This window comes from Macaca fascicularis, chromosome 12 (genome assembly GCF_037993035.2).
Source record: "Macaca fascicularis isolate 582-1 chromosome 12, T2T-MFA8v1.1".
Lineage (NCBI taxonomy): Eukaryota > Metazoa > Chordata > Mammalia > Primates > Cercopithecidae > Macaca > Macaca fascicularis.
In genome coordinates this window covers 67,562,397-67,577,716 of record NC_088386.1, presented here as the reverse complement: position 1 = coordinate 67,577,716, position 15,320 = coordinate 67,562,397, and the positions used below count along the sequence as shown (strand labels likewise).

Here is a 15,320-nt window from a genome sequence, read left to right as displayed (position 1 = left end):
GTAATGAGTATGCTTATGCAGAGGAGTAAGCTTTGACCACACTCTGAAGGAGTTAAAGTGCTTAGGATAAACAGCTTACCTTTAATTCAGCAAACTATTAAAGTTTTTCAATAGGGTAATGCCAATAGCAAAAATGACTCCTTAGGGAAATGAAAAGGGGAGAATGGCTTGGAGTGGATAATGAAGATGATACAGTTAGGAGGCTATCACAAGAGGCCAGATGAGAAGCAAAGAGAGATTAAACTTTGTGGTGATTTAGGGAATCACCACAAAGTGGTGAATGAATACGAGAGACTGCAGAGGTGTCCTTTACATAACTTGACAATTGGTTGAATACATACATATCAGAGAAAAGGTGTTCCAAAATTACTCTGAGCCGTGTGTAGTGGTACACATCTACAGTCCCAGCTACCAGCAAGGCTGAGGCAGGAGGATTGTTTGAGCCTAGGAGTTCGAGCCAGCCTGGGCAACAGAGTAAGACTCTGTTTCCAAAAAAAAAAAAAAAAAAAAAAGGTGATTGGGAGAACAGAGGTGCTACTAACAGAAAGAGGCAACACAGGAATATGAGTTGCTTCCGGTCCAGGGAAGATTTAGAGTTTGACTTTGGACTTACTGAATGTGAAATGGCACCCTACGTGAGGGTGTCTAGGGGCACCTGGAAATGTAGGATTGGTGCTGAGAGGCCAGCCATGTTACATTTGGAAACTTACCTCAACATCTGATGACAATTTATCTAAAATATTAACTAAAAAGTAATTAACTATAGAGCCTTCCTACTTCTCTGGCTACTCTTCATTCTCCTTTGTAGGCTTCTTTTCCCTGATCACCCCTTACATATCAGTTTTCCTTAGGGTTCTGTCCTTGCTCCTCTTCTTCTCAAACAATCCACCTTCCCCTATGGAGCTTATATTGTCACCATATGCTTTTGACCTCCACATCTGTACCTTCAGCCCAGGTCCCTCTCCAGAACTTGCCTGACATGTTTATCTCCTCTACTTACTGGAACTCTCCTCTTGGCTGTCTCCAGGCACTTCACACTCAACATGACCCAAGTTAAACTGATCATATTCTGCTGGGTGTGGTGGCTCACCCCTGTAATCCCAGCACTTTGGGAGGCTGAGGTGGGCGGATCATGAGGTCAAGAGATCGAGACCATCCTGGCCAACATGGTGAAACCCCATCTCAACTAAAAATACAAAAATTAGCCAGGTGTGGCGGCACGCGCCTGTAGTCCCAGCTACTCGGGAGGGTGAGGCAGGAGAATCGCTTGAACCCGGAAGGCGGAAGTTGCAGTGAGCCGAGATCGTGCCACTGCACTCCAACCTGGTGACAGAGTGAGACTCCGTCTCAAAAAACAAACAAACTGATGATATACTTTTCCAAATTTCATCCTTCCTCACTCAACTACCCAAGACAGAGCCTGGGGCTCAGGGGGTCAGTCACCTCTCATCCCTTTCCATCATCATCATCCCCAAACCCAAGCAACACCAATGTGAATCTACTTCACAAATATCTCCTAAAATGATTCACTTCCCTCTACTCCCATCACCCTGACTCAGGCAATCATCTATCACTCAAAATGCTTGCAATTGCTTCCCCACTAGTCTCTCTGTTTCCAGAGTCATCCTCTTCCAAATCATCCTTCTCCCTGAAGTGAGATCTTTACACCATGTTAATCTGAACACGTCACATCCTTGCTTATAATCCTCCTCGTCTCCCCATCTACCCTTATTATACAGTCTAAACATCTTAACTGTATGGGTTACCTCTGGCTGTATCACATGTCACCCTAAAAATTAGTGTCTTTTGTTTTTTTGGTTTTTTTTTTTTGAGACGGAATCTCGCTCTGTCGCCCAGGCTGGAGTGCAGTGGCGTGATCTCGGCTCACTGCAAGCGCCACCTCCTGGGTTCAAGCGATTCTCCTGCCTCAGTCTCCCGAGTAGCTGGGACTACAGGTGCCCGCCACCACTACTGGTCAATTTTTTTTGTATTTTTAGTAGAGACAGGGTTTCACTAGGTTAGCCAGGATGGTCTCAATCTCCTGACCTCGTGATCCGCCCACTTTGGCCACCCAAAGTGCTGGGATTACAGGCGTGAGCCACTGCGCCTGGCCAAATTAGTGTCTTAAAACAACACTTCTGGCCGAGCATGGTGGTTCAGGCCTATAATCCTGGCACTTTGGGAAGCTGAGGTTGGTAGATCATTTGAGCCCACAAGTTCAAGACCAGCCTGAGCAACATGGCGAAACCCCATCTTTAAAAAAAATACAAAAATTAGCTGGGCATGGTAGCATGCGCCTGTAGCCCCATCTACCCGAGAGTCTGAGGTGGGAGTATCACCTGAGCCCAGCAAGGTTGAGGCTGCTGTGAGCCATGATCACACCACTGCACTCCAGCCTAGACGACAGAGTGAGACCCTCTCTCTCAAAAATCAAACAAACAAACAAAATTTAAATTTTTTATGAGTCTATATTTTAGCTAGTTCTTCTGGTCTGGGTCAGCTTAGCCAGAGGTCAGCTGAGGCTGAGGTGGTCCAAGATGGCCTCAGCTCCATGTCTGAAGTTTGGCTGAGTGTTACCTGGGGTGATAGTGAAAACTTAGCCATGTGTCTTTCATCATCCAGCAGACCAGCCTGGCTCAATCAGATGGTGATGGTCTCAGTGTTCCCGGGGCAGCAGAAAGTAAGCTCCAATACAGAAGTGCCTTTCAAGCCTCTGCTTATGGTCATCCCATTGGCCAAAGAAGTTACATGGCCAAACCTAGATTAAAAGACTGTTAAAAACAGAGCTGACTTTTTGATGGGAGGAGCCTCCAAGTCGTATTACAAAGGAACATACAGAGAGGGGAAGAACTGGTAGCGTTTTTGTAATCTACCACATTAATATACTTCACAAATTTAAATATATATATATACACACATATATATATACACATATATATATATACACACACACACAAAAAAAAATATATATATATATATTTTTTTGGAGATGGAGTCTTGCTCTTGTCACCCAGGCTGGAGTGCAATGGCATGATCTCGGCTCACTGTAACCTCCGCCTCCCAGGTTCAAGCAATTCTCCTGCCTCAGTCTTCCAAGTAGCTGGGATTATAGGCGCCCACCACCACACCCAGCTAATTTTTGTATTTTTAGTAGAGACAGGGTTTCGCCATGTTGGCCAGGCTGGCCTTGAACTCCTGACCTTGTCATGGACCTGCCTCAGCCTCCCAAAGTGCTGGGATTACAGGCTAAGCCAATGTGCTCAGCCTTATTTTTTTATTTTTAACCCACCTTCAGCATAAACAAACTTTTTATGATCTAGACCCTAGTTACCTCGTAGGCCTCATCACTTAAAACCTGGCCCTTGTCCCAGGACTCTCATGGCATTGCTTCAAACGTAACACATTCTTTTCCTTTGAGGCCTTTGTTTATGCTATTCCTCTACCTTGAATACTCTTGCTTCACTACCATTCATCCTTCAGGTCTTTTCTTAAATGTCTCCTTCTCTGGGACATCTTTGATCCTTTAAGACTGGAGGAGATGTCCTGCTGCTGTGCTTCACAGCCACCGTGCTTCCCTTCATCACAGCCCTTAATACAGACTGCCATTACCTTCACATTCACCTGTACCTTCCATTAGACTGTAAGTTCCCTCAGGGTAAGGACTGTGTTTTTTTCATCCCATGAGTGGTAAGTGGTAGATTTCTGACTAACAAAATTACCAGACATGAAGTATTAGAGCAAAAAAAGTTAAAGGAAAAATTAGGGCTATGGACAAAAATGTGATTCATGGATAGTCTTCAAAGATTAACAGTGTTGTCTTGAATTTAATTAAAGAAAAAAAAAGGACTTGCAGAAAACTTGAGGCCGTTCACACTATCATCATATCAGAGGTGATAAGACCCAGTAAATTGTTTGAGAAATTGGGTAATTGTCACTAGGTAAAGGAAAAGGATTGAAAATTAGATAAGGGTTAGTCCCACAAAAGAAATTATAAAACTGGGCTGGGCGTGGTGGCTCACGCCTGTAATCCCAAACACTTTGGGAGGCTGAAGTGGGTGGATCACGAGGTCAGGAGTTTGAGACCAGCCTGACCAACATGGTGAAACCCTGTCTCTACTAAAAATACTAAAATTAGCTGAGCGTGGTGGTGCGCACCTGTAATTCCAGCTACTTGGGAGGCTGAGGCAGGAGAATCGCTTGAACCTGGGAGGAGGAGGTTGCAGTGAGATGAGATCACACCACTGCACTCCAGCCTGGGCGACAGAGTAAGACTCCATCTCAAAAAAAAAAAAAGAAATTATAAAACTGAATTAAAATGAAACAAAATATGACATATATAAGGGCAATATTTCTGGTCAAGATGCAAGAAAATTCATTTCAGAAGTCCAAAGTTCAAATAAACATCTACCTTTGCTGCCTCTCTTGTAGATTAAGGCATGACCCTATAAGATTAGAGAACAGGAGAGGAGACAACAGGAAACAAGCAAAAAAAGACCAGAAGCTGAAAAGCAGATAATAGGAAGTAAATGGCAGCAGAACCAAGAAAACATAATCCTGTTCAGGTGGTAGAGAAAGGCAAGAACTTCCAGGAGTCAACTGGTGATACCAGGTATCTTTCGATACAAGAGTAAAGTGGAACTAAAACGAAGAACTGCTAACCTCCAGATTTCATACTCTACAAAATGTAATGACTACCCCTCTACCATTTTGGCAGAATTATTCTTAGGAGAGAGTAAAACATTCTTAAGAGAGAATAAAACAGAGAGGTCTCTAACTGGAGAAGCCTAGCAACATAGTATCCCAGTTAAGGGTGGGGTACTATGATGAGTGATGAGGGAGATTAAGTGAACAACTGCATACTTGGATGCTAGGACACCCCCATCCCCTCCCCACCCCACCACCACCTCCCACCAGCTATTAGCTTTCTGCCCTTCTATTTATCTTCCAGAATGTTGGCAGCAAGGCCTTGACTTTCCAGGTAAATTTTACCAATTTCTCCACTAAAATTCTTTTTCTGTTCCAGGATCCAATTCAGTATTCCACAATGTAATTAGTTGTAAAGTCTTCTTAGTCTTCTATAATCTTTCCTTGTCTTTCATGAGTCCACTGAGGTTTTTAAATCCCCCACTCTTACATAGAAGCAGACAACCATGGATTTCCAGATATCTGAGAACCTCTAATATAAAAGACAAATATCAAACAAAAGAAAGAAGCCAGGCGCAGTGGCTCATACCTGTAATCCCAGCAGTCTGGGAGGCTGAGGTGGGAGGATCACTTGAGACCAGGAGTTTAAGACCAACTTGGGCAACACAGTGAGACTCCATCTCTACAGAATATTTAAAAATTAGCTGGGTGTGGTAATGGATGCCTGCAGTCCTATCTATGAAAGAGTGTGAAATAGGAGGATCACTTGAGCTGCCACTGCATTGCACTCCATCCTAGGCTAGAAAGAAAGAAGAATTCAGAGACTATACAGAGAAGAAATTTTCTAGAAAACTATTAATAATATACTCAAGAAAAATATTCCAACCACAAAACAAGAATAGAATTCTATTTTTAAAAACTTTCATGGGGCTGGGCATGGTGGCTCACGCCTATAATTCCAGTACTTTGGGAGGCTGAGGCGGGAGGATTGTTTGAACTCAGGAGTTCAAGACCAGCCTGAGAAACACAGAGAGACCCCTCTGTCTCTATTTTATACATATATACATACACACACACACACACATACACACACGCGTGCGCGCGCACACACACACGTGTGTGTGTATATATATATAAAAAACATATTATATATTTCCAAGGAGGAAAGGACCTAGACTCTGTGTATGTGTGTGTGTGTATGTATATATATATATATGTGTATATATATATATATATATATACACACTCTCTCCAAGAGTCTGTCTTGTTCCATGAAAGGTTTTATATATATATAATATATGTACATATAAAGGTTTTATATATATATAATATATATAATATATATGTATATATATTATATATATATAAAACCTTTATATAAAACCTTTCATGGAACAAGACAGACTCTTGGAGATTTAAATATGGCAACAGAAATGAAAACCTCAATTGAAGGGATAGAGAAGAAACTTGAGGAACTCCTCCAGAAAAGAGAGGAAAAAGACCAAGTCCAGAGGGAATCTGGGAATTAAAGAGCCATACAAATGAACATATGATTTTAAAATGTGATATATGTTACAAAGAAGAAACATAGACCACAGTGACAGAATATATCTGGGGCCTCTCCTTTGGGTAGAGAGGTCAGGAAATCCCTCTCTTAAAATGACAATGAGATGAAGACCTCAAGAACAAGCAGGAATTAACCAGATGAAGAGTTGGGGAAAGATGGTTCAAGCATGAGGAACAACATATGCAAAGATCCCAAGGAGGAAAGTGCCTAGAGAATTACAGCACCTGAGGGGCAGGCCAGTGGACAGGAGTGGAAGGACTGGAGACCAGAGTAATGGGATGAGGCCAGGGAGCCTTGGAGGTCAGGAACTTATAGTGACTAGAATGAGAAGCCAAGAAAAGATTTTAAGGGGGAGTGAAATGATCCAATGTACTTTTAAAATCCTCCCTCCCTTCCTTCCTTCTGGGGGTGGGGGCAAGGTCTGGCTCTGTCGCCCAGGCTGCAGTACAGTGGCGCCATCTTGGCTCACTGCAACCTCCACCTCCCCAGCTCAAGCAATCCTCCCACTTCAGCCTCCCAAGTAGCTGGGACTACAGGTGCACACCACCATGCCTGGCTAATTAATTTTTGTATTTTTTTTGTAGAGACAGGGTTTTGCCCTGTTGCTCAGGCTGGCCTCGAACTTCTGGGATTACAGGCATGAGACACTGTGCCTTTTATATATATATATATATATATATATATATATATATATATATATATATATATTTTTTTTTTTTTTTTTGAGACAGGGTCTCACTCTGTCACCTAGGCTGGAGTGCAGTGGCATGATCTCAGCTCACTGCAACCTCTGACTCTTGGGTTCAAGCAATTCTCTTGCCTCAGCCTCTTGAGTAGCTGGGATTACAGGCACATGTGACTGCGCCCAGGTAATTTTTTTTTTTTTTTGGTAGAGACAGAGTTTCACTATATTGGCCAGGCTGGTCTCGAAACTCCTGACCTCAAGTGATCTGCCTGTCCTCAGCCTCCCAAAGTGTTAAGATTACAGGCATGAGCCACTATACCTGGCTCTCTATTTTTATAGTTTTAAGACACAGAGTCCCACTCTGTTGCCCAGGTTGGAATGCAGTGGCACAATCATAGCTCACTGCAGCCTTAAACTCCTGGGCTAAAGCAATCCTCTGCCTCAGCCTCCCAAGTAGCTACCTGCACATGCCACCATACCCAGCTAATTTTTAAATGTCTTATAAAGATGGGGGTCTCACTGTGTTGCCCAGGCTGGTCTTGAACTCCTGACCTTAAGTGATCCTCCCATCTTGGCTTCCAAAGTGCTGGGATTACAAGCGTGAGCCACCATGTCTGGCCACAATGTACTTTTTCAAAGGTCAATTGACTGCAGTGTGGAGAATGAATTGGAGGAAGTATAATAGTTTAATAGGCAGTATTTTAATGACCATACAACAGCCCATCTCAACTTACGAATAAATCATAACTTACTTAATAATGTATTTTATTGGACATTTAGGCTATTTCCAGTTCTTTGCTAATATTAATATAAGCGACACTGTAATAAACATCCTTGAACCTAAATCTTTGCCAGCATCTCTAATTATTTTATTTTTTTTTGAGAGGGAGTCTCGCTCAGTCACCCAGGCTGGAGTGCGGTGGCGCCATCTTGGCTCACCACAAGCTTCGCCTCCCGGGTTCACGCTGTTCTCCTGCCTCAGCTTCTCGAATAGCTGGGACTACAGGCGCCCGCAACCACGCCCGGGTAATTTTTTGTATTTTTAGTAGAGACAGGGTTTCACCATGTTAGCCAGGACGGTCTCGATCTCCTGACCTCGTGATCCGCCCACCTCGGCCTCCCAAAGTGCTGGGTTTACAGGCGTGAGCCACCGCGCCCGGCCTTATTTTCCTTCTTTTTGAGAGGGAGTCTCGCTGTCGCCCAGGCTGGAGTGCAGTGGTGCGATCCCGGCTCACTGCAACTTCGACCTCCTGGGTTCAAGTGATTATCCTGCTACAGCCTCCCAAGTAGCTGGGATTACAGGTGGGCACCACCACGCTTGGCTAATTTTTGTATTTTTAGCAGAGACGGGTTTCACCATTTTTGGTCAGGCTGGTCTCAAATTCCTGACCTCTGGGATTACAGGCGTGAGCCACCGTGCCGACTGAATTATTTTCTAAATATAGATTTCTAGAAGTGGAGTTAAGTAAATAAGTTAAAGGGTATGAAATTTTGTGGCTATTTTATAAAAATTGTTTTTAAAAGATAAAGATTTTTGATCACTAAATATAAAAAATCTACTTTGCAAAATGGATATCTTTTCACCTATCCAGTCAAATGGTATCAGCAGAAATGTGCTTTAAAAAGATGAAAAACTAGGCAGGGCACCGTGGCTCACACCTGTAATCCCAGCACTTAGGGAGGCTGAGGTGGGCAGATCACAAGGTCAGGAGTTCAAGACCATCCTGGCTAACATGGTGAAACCCCATCTCTACTAAAAGTAAAAAAAATCAGCCGGGCATGGTGGCAGGCGCCTGTAGTCCCTGCTACGCTTGAACCTGGGAGGCGAAGGTTGCAGTGAGCCGAGATAGTGCCACTGCACTCCAGCCTGGGCAACAGGGCGAGACTCCGTCTAAAAAAAAAAAAAAAAAAAGATGAAAAACTATCTGGATGTAAAAATTACCACATTTTAAAAAATAAGTGGCAAGACAGTCATCAAAACCAATACTGTCCAACTTCTTGGTCAGAACAGGCCACATTTTAAACAACCAACATGCCAGCAAGCAGGCTATGTCTCTGAATCAAATGACTACACCTTTGGGACAACCTAAAATAATCCCAATGTAATGTAATATGCTAAGTATATATCTGTGTTTTTATAATGATAAATTTCTGACCAGGCACGGTGGCTCACGCTTGTAATCCCAGCACTTCGGGAGGCTGAAGCGGGCAAATCACCTGAGGTCAGGAGTTCAAGACCAGCCTGGCCAACATAGTAAAACACTGTCTTTATTAAAAATACAAAAATTTGGTTGGGGGCGGTGGCTCACGCCTGTAATCCCAGCACTTTGGGAGGCCGAGGCAGGCGGATCATGAGGTCAGCAGATCGAGACCATCCTGGCTAACACGGTGAAACCCTGTCTCCACTAAAAATACAAAAAATTAGCCAGGTGTGGTGGCGGGCGCCTGTAGTCCCAGCTACTCCGGAGGCTGAGGCAGGAGAACGGTGTGAACCCAGGGGGTGGAGCTTGCAGTGAGCCGAGATGGTGCCACTGCACTCCAGCCTGGGGACAAAGCAAGACTCCATTTCAAAAAAAAAAAAAAAAAAATACAAAAATTAGCCAGGCGTGGTGGCTGGCGCCTGTAATCCCAGCTACTTGGGAAGGCTGAGGCAGAAGAATTGCTTGAACCCAGGAAGTGGAGGTTGCAGTGATCCAAGATCGCGCCACTGCACTCCAGCCTGGGTGACAGAGCGAGATTCCCTCTCAAAAAAAAAAAAGTAGGCTGGGCACAGTGGCTCACGCCTGTAATCCTAGCACTTTCAGAGACCGAGGCGGGCAGATCATTTGAGGTCAGGAGTTCGAGACCAGCCTGGCCAACATGGTGAAGCCCCATCTCTACTAAAAAAATACAAAAAATTAGCTGGGCATGGTGGTGCGCACCTGTAGTCCCAGCTACTCAGGAGGCTGAGCCAGAAGAATCGCTTGAACCCAGGAGGCAGAGGTTGCAATGAGCCAAGATCATGTCACTGCACTCCAGCCTGGGTGACAGCAAGATTCTGTCTCAAAAAAAAAAAAAAAAAAGAAAAAGTAATAATAATAATAAATTTCTTTGTTATAAATACATTTACAAATTGGAAAAAATGCTTCACCAGACTATATCTCCCAATGCTGTGCATGGTCACGTTCTGCCAGGCAAAGCTGTCGTTTTGCTCTCTCTATTCTCTCACATGTGGCCTCTTTCACACGCAAATTTCCCTCTTTTGTTCCTCATTTCAGTGACCAGCACCCACATATCCAAGCTCCTTTATGTACTCACCTACTTCTTCCCCCTGCCATCCTGTCTTTGTATACAGGCCTCATCACCCTCATATTCTGACATATTTCTCTTCCACGGATATGATCTCCCTCTCCCACACTCCTTTGCTCTCACTTTCATCTTCCCTCAGACTCCTGAGACCTGTCACCTTTCCTCTCCCTTCTCTAACAACTCCTGCCCCCAGTCCTAGTTCAGGGAAGAACTGTTAAGTCAAGAAATCTGCCACTGTGGCTGAGGGGACAACTGGGGCAGATGCGTAGATGCTGGGCATGAGGACACCAGGTGGCCAGGCTGGGTTTCCCAGGCCTCTGAGGCAGGAGGGGGTGGACCTGAACTAAAAGATGGGGCCAGTGAAGCTGGGGACAGAGGCCAAGTCCTGCTGCTCGACAGCCGGAGCACGCACACAAGCCACCCGGAAATGCTCTGTGGCCTGGATGGGCTCTGAGAGTTGGCAGTTGGACGTACTGACCTAGACAAGCAATTAGGCGTGTTCAAGGTCTGCTGCACAGATCATACAGTCTTGTAAACTAGGCTAAATCCCCTGTTAAGAGTTACTGATTTTTCTTCCCCCAAATTCTCCAGATTTACAGTCACAATAAGAATTGGAAAACAAATCAGACAAGGGTACTGAACATCTGACACACACTGAACATGAGACTTAATGTTCTTTTATGTACTTTTGGAAACAAACCAGGTATTCAGTGAACACTGGGAGATCTAGTAGGTATGTTTAATGAGAATTTGTACCGGGAAGGAATTTGAGATCAAGGTCAGGAATGATTAATATGCATGCAGGAAGTCATCAACATTTAAGCATAAGCAGTATGAATCTCATTAAATCTTCAATAGCTTCCTATTGCCTGAAGGAACTGGTGGTATTCTAATGATTAAAGCAGTAACATTAAGGTAGAAAACAGCATTAGAAAATTAATCTGACCCTCATGAAACAAGCTACCCCAAAATACTAAGCCACTAAAACTGGCTTTGCAAGACTCTCTTCTGCAGCGGTGATTTTTCTTTAAAGTGCAGCGTCTCCTTCCGTTGAGTTAGAAGGCTTTGGTAAAAGTGACCAGTGACAGAGGTGTTCGAGGGCTCTCTTTTTAAAATCTAGGTAATTGATAATCTCCCCCATGCTTCACCCCACAGTGAAGCCATCACACTGCTGTCTAGCTGTTTGTCCTGTCTCCCACTCACTGGCCCCAGAACAGCCTTCTCCTGCTGTGTCCCTCGCTTTTCTGATTGCAGTGCCCCTGCGCTCGGCGATGTCCTGAACAGCTGCTATGCACAGAGCACAAAGTAGGGGAGAGAGGACAGAAGACGACAGAGAGGAGTTGTCCTTTGAAATATCAATTCTTAAAGAGGCTGGTATTCAGGAACGTCAGCTAGTTTGAGGAGAATAAGGCCAGGGAGCTCTTTTCTCTCCTGACCTATTTCTATTTGATCTTAATCATAATCTTCCTGATGACAGACACAGGGCGTATGGGGCCCCATGTTCAGAATTATCACAATGCTGACTCAAAGGAAAAACAAGGTTGTGATATATAGACTCCAAACGTGAGAGACGAAAGGATCGCAAAAGTTAACTTTCATAAAGGAATATTTCAGTACTTAATAAACATTGTCTTGTGGATGTGGTAATTTTACCACATCCTTACCAGTTTCTTTGCTTCCCTCTGTATCTAAACATAGCCTATTTCAAAACCAAAACAAAATATATGCCCGCACAAAAACATGTACACAAATATTCATAGTAGCATTATTCGTAAGAACTAGAAAGTAGAAATAACCCAAATGTCCACAAACTGGTGAATGGATAAACAAAATGTGATATATCCATACAGTGGCATATTATACAGCAATAAACTGACACATGCTACAATAGGGATGAATCATGAAAACATCATGCTACGTGAAAGAAGTCAGTCACAAAAGACTGCATGTTGTATGATTCCATTATATGAAATGTCCAGGAGAGGCAAATCTATAGAAACAGAAAGATTAGTGGTTGCTTAAGGATGAGGGGATGGGCAGATTGGGGAGTGACTGCTAATGGGTAAGAGGTTTCTCTTTGGGGTGATAAAATGTAAAACTGATTGTGGTGATACTTGCACAACTCTTTGAATATACTAAAAAATCACTGAATTATACACCTTAAATAGGTGAACTGTATGGACTGTGAATTATATCTCAAAAAAAGTTGTTAAGATTGAGCGTGCAGGCTGGGCGTGGTGGCTTACACCTACAATCCCAGTACTCTGGGAGACTGAGGCAGGCAGATCACTTGAGGTCAGGAGTTTGAGACCAGCCTGGCCAACATGGTGAAACCCCGCCTCTACTAAAAATACAAGTTAGCCAGGTGTGGTGGCGGGCACCCGTAATCCCAGCTACTCGTGAGGCTGAGGCAGGAGAATCGCTTGAACCTGGGAGGTGGAGGTTGCAGTGAGCCAAGATCATGCCACTGCACTCCGGCCTGGGTGAAAGATCAGAGACTCCATCTCAAAAAAAAAAAAAAAAGATTGGGCAGGCAAACCACTTGAGGCCAGGAGTTCAAAGCCAGCCTGGCCAACATGGCGAAACCCTGTCTCTTACTAAAAATACCCTAGCCAGGCGAGGTGCGCACGCCTATAATCTCAGCTACTCGGGAGGCTGAGGCAGAAGAATCACTTGAACCCAGGAGGCACAGGTTGCAGTGAGCTGAGATTACACCACTGTCCTCTAGCCTGGGTGACAGAGCGAGACAGAGGAGAGGGGAGGGGAGGGGAGGGGAGGAGAGGAGACGGGAGGAGAGGAGGAAGGAAGGAAATGAAAAAAGTTGTTAAAAAAAAAAGAGGGCTGGGTGTGGTGGCTCACACCTATAATCCTAGCACTCTGGGAGGCCAAGGTGGGCAGATCAATCACTTGAGCTCAGGAGTTTGAAGCCAGCTTGGGCAACATGGTGAAACCCTATGTCTACAAAAAAATGCAAAAAATTAGCTGGGTGTGGTGGTGTGCGCCTGTAGTCCCAGCTACTTGGGGGACTGAAGTGGGAGGACCGCTTGGGCCTGGGAGGTTGAGGCTGCAGTGAGCTGAGAATGCGCCACTGCACTCCAGCCTGGATGACAAAGTGAGACCGCCTCAAAAAAAAAAAAAAAAAGAAGGGACAAAAAACCCTCCACAATTCTCTACAACCCAACTGTCACTTTTCAAAGCTCCTTCTACTGCTAAATTTTGCTCCAATCTGCCATCATCCCTAGTGGCCAAATTCACTGATAATTACTTAAGTCATCCTGCAACTTCATCTTAGAAACTCTTTTTCCTACTAGGTTCTCTGTTCCTGCCAACTCCTCCTTTTGTGCTTTGATGGCCCCTCCCCTTCCTCGGGTCTCCTTCCCAACAAACCACCAGGTCGTGATGATTTCTCCTCTGTACCATTTCCTTGGCCTCCATCTCTCCCTTTCCATCCTGCAGTCATTACCCTAGTTCAGGTCCTTCTGTTTCTGCCACTATGTTCTAACTGACTGCAATGGCTTTCCCTCTCCAATACATTCAGAACACACCAGTAGCAGATTGAAATGGAGACACCATCTCACTTCCTTGTTAAAAAGCTTCAGTGGTCTCTGCTGCCTATAAAGATAAACCCTAAGCTGGCCTTCCAGGTTCTCCTTCTCCACAATCTGCTCCTCACCCGTGTTATTAATCATCTCCTATAACTCCCCTACAAAACTCTCAACTCCAGCCAAATTCTCCATTCTGGAACCCTCTTAACATGTCTTGACTTCTTCTGTGTCCACATGGTTTTCCCACCACTACCCTACCTTCCCCCCTTTGCAATGTCCCCCTCAGCCCCTCTGCTGACGACTTGACCCATCCTTCAAGGCCTAATTCAACACTAATTTCTTCAGTGAAGTGACCACGCTAGCCTCAAATTATCTTTTCTTTCTCTTATTCACAGAGCACTATTATACTGCTCTGCATTATGATATGTATGAGCCTTCTTTCTCCAATTAAACTAAGAATGTTTGACCAAGTTCAGAAGTCACATCCATCGTAAAACTCCAGACCGTACCTCACCCTGCCAGTTCTCTCCGTCCTCCTTCCCACTATACCTGCTCTTTAACCTGGCTGGGAATTCTTATCTTTGGATCACTCCTTTTTTCCCCAAACTGTCGGTCTTTTCTCTCTTGACTTCTACTCTCCAGTTTGCTCATTTTACCAATAAGGGATGCCAATACAAACAAAATAGACATGGTTCATGTCCTTATAAAGTTTCCAGCCTAGGCTAGACTCTGATTCATCAGTTCAATACCTCTCTTGCCAACCATGTGCCTCTCACTCCCTGGTCCTTCTAGTGCATTCAGCCAATCCAATGATCTACCTCCACTCTTTTTTTTTTTTTTTTTTTTTTTTGAGACGGAGTCTCACTCTGTCACCGAGGCTGGAGTGCAGTGGCCGGACCTCAGCTCACTGCAAGCTCCGCCTCCCAGGTTTACGCCATTCTCCTGCCTCAGCCTCCCGAGTAGCTGGGACTACCAGCGCCCGCCACCTCGCCCGGCTAGTTTTTTGTATTTTTTAGTAGAGACGGGGTTTCACCGTGTTAGCCAGGATGGTCTCGATCTCCTGACCTCGTGATCCGCCCGTCTCGGCCTCCCAAAGTGCTGGGATTACAGGCTTGAGCCACCGCGCCCGGCCTACCTCCACTCTTTTACACACCCACAGTGACATGTGTTTGAAGAAAATCACACAGTGGCAATGAATGAAGCCACAACAAATACACTGTCTCTAATTTCACTGGGGTCTCAACTCTGCTGGGCAATCCTTCCACTCATCCCTTACCAGTTTCTTCTCCTTTTCCCCTACCTCATCATTTCATCTCTAATCTCTGCAAACGTGTACAGAAATAGAAGTCACTAGGGACACGCAGCTTTTTGAATTTTCTGTCCCCTCTCCCATGTGAAAACTATCTGCATGAACATCTATCATTTCCTCTAACCCTAAGGGAACAGAAGTCTGCCTATCTTCATCCCTCACACACATGTCTCAGCTCTCCCCTGCAGTTACTCAAATCCTGCATATTCTATGGCCAAAACTAGCTACTTCCAACCTACCTTCTGGCTACTTGCTAGCTCTCACCCTACTTGTCTGTCATGT

The 15,320-nt window shown here is 44.6% G+C and overlaps 1 non-coding gene across 8 annotated transcripts in view; it reads right to left on the bottom strand.

Moving 5' to 3' along the window:
• The window catches only part of LOC101867089 (methionine aminopeptidase 1D, mitochondrial), a 94,511-nt gene that overhangs the window by 65,818 nt on the left and 13,373 nt on the right, over positions 1-15,320 (bottom strand). The window contains exon 1 of one of the 8 annotated variants that reach the window (XR_012421216.1): positions 5,234-5,445. The exons of the other annotated variants lie outside the window; for them this stretch is intronic. This is a non-coding gene — a transcript (methionine aminopeptidase 1D, mitochondrial). Of the gene's footprint in view, positions 1-5,233; positions 5,446-15,320 lie in introns of those variants that run through there. 8 annotated transcript variants of the gene reach the window in all.